Source organism: Wasmannia auropunctata, unplaced genomic scaffold (genome assembly GCF_000956235.1).
Source record: "Wasmannia auropunctata unplaced genomic scaffold, wasmannia.A_1.0 LD324676.1, whole genome shotgun sequence".
Taxonomy (NCBI): domain Eukaryota; kingdom Metazoa; phylum Arthropoda; class Insecta; order Hymenoptera; family Formicidae; genus Wasmannia; species Wasmannia auropunctata.
The window spans coordinates 1-1,012 of record NW_012038214.1 but is presented as its reverse complement, the minus strand read 5'-3'; the positions used below and the strand labels follow the sequence as shown (position 1 = coordinate 1,012).

Sequence of the window (1,012 nt, the reverse complement as noted above, 5' to 3'; positions counted from 1 at the left end):
TCAATCCTTGTAAACTACCTACATATTCAATTGAATTACAATGGAATTACATCATGAAACATAATCGGTATTTTGCTCTTTTCATATATATTAATAATTTACTTATTATTTTTAGCATAAGACCTTATTCAAGTAGTTTCTCGAATCTAATTTTTGGTTAATATATTTCTTGTATGTTCGTCTTTTTTCATAAAGTGCTGTTTTCCATGCTGTTTCATGTTGCTCAATTACTTGAAACTGAACGAGCATATGTCGCATTTATAAGGCTGTACTCTACTATAAATACGTTTGTGAACAGTAATATAAAAGTTCTTTACAAACTTCTTCTGGCATGTCTCATTGATACTTGCGAGCCTCCACTGGCAAATGCCTCAAAATGTGTTTTCTTAAATAGCTTTTGAATCTATTGACATAACAAATATCACATAGCGTCTTATCTATATGTATAATAGTTCTGACAATAATAAATATCAATTAATATATGTAGATTGTTATTACGTCAACATTAAAACTTTTTACTTAATAATATAAATACATGTTATACGTAAGGCCGTAAGCATAATAGAGGAAATATTAGGAATAAATGTAGAAATTTCAATCTATCAGAAATCGTGTATTCTGTAGTACACTGTTTCTGATGAATAGAAATTCTTATATTTAGTCCTGTTCCTAATATATTTTCAATTGGGCTCATGGCCTGATAATAATTGTATTTTTGAATATTATATTGTCACAATGTTAATGCTAATTTATTTTTGCAAAAGATAATTTTACCTAAAGCATTTTCCGCACTGATCACACACATACTCCTTTTTATGTTCACATTGTACATGATCCCATCTCGATTGGTACGAGCTAAAAAAGATTCAAGAAAAATTAATGAAAGGATAAAAATAAAAAAAATATATAATTATATTATAATATTACGATGTTATTACGATATTATGTTAAAGTTACTGTTAATTGATACTCTGAAGTATTCTTACCTGAAACATTTTCCGCACTGATCGGA

The 1,012-nt window shown here is 27.7% G+C and overlaps 1 long non-coding RNA gene across 1 annotated transcript; it reads right to left on the bottom strand.

The window, feature by feature from the left end:
* Positions 1-12: 12 nt before the first annotated feature.
* Positions 13-1,010, bottom strand: LOC105460309. The gene is made up of 3 exons (XR_975814.1): positions 987-1,010; positions 775-855; positions 13-403 (listed from the first exon to the last, which is right to left on the bottom strand). It is a non-coding gene; the product is annotated as an uncharacterized LOC105460309 (long non-coding RNA).
* Between the last annotated feature and the right edge of the window lie 2 nt (positions 1,011-1,012).